Consider the following 264-nt stretch of genomic DNA (forward strand, 5'->3'; position numbering starts at 1 on the left):
CGCCGACGGGCTCCGGCGCTGCCACAGCCCCCGCTGTTGTTTATAAATGATTCCTCCCTCCTCAATCAGCAGCAAGTTTGTGTTGCCCCCGAGGAACGCAGTCACCCGGGCTTTGTTTCTCTTTCAAGCATCCATTTAAAAGGACGATGGATATATAGATAGATGGGTAGGTGGGTGGTTTATTTGCGCCGAGCCACGTTTCATGGCATCCCGAAGGGCAGGCGGAAGGCGGGGGAGATGGCTGTGCCATTGCTTTTATATCGG

Source organism: Corvus brachyrhynchos, unplaced genomic scaffold (genome assembly GCF_000691975.1).
Source record: "Corvus brachyrhynchos isolate BGI_N302 unplaced genomic scaffold, ASM69197v1 scaffold4, whole genome shotgun sequence".
Classification (NCBI taxonomy): Eukaryota; Metazoa; Chordata; class Aves; order Passeriformes; family Corvidae; genus Corvus; species Corvus brachyrhynchos.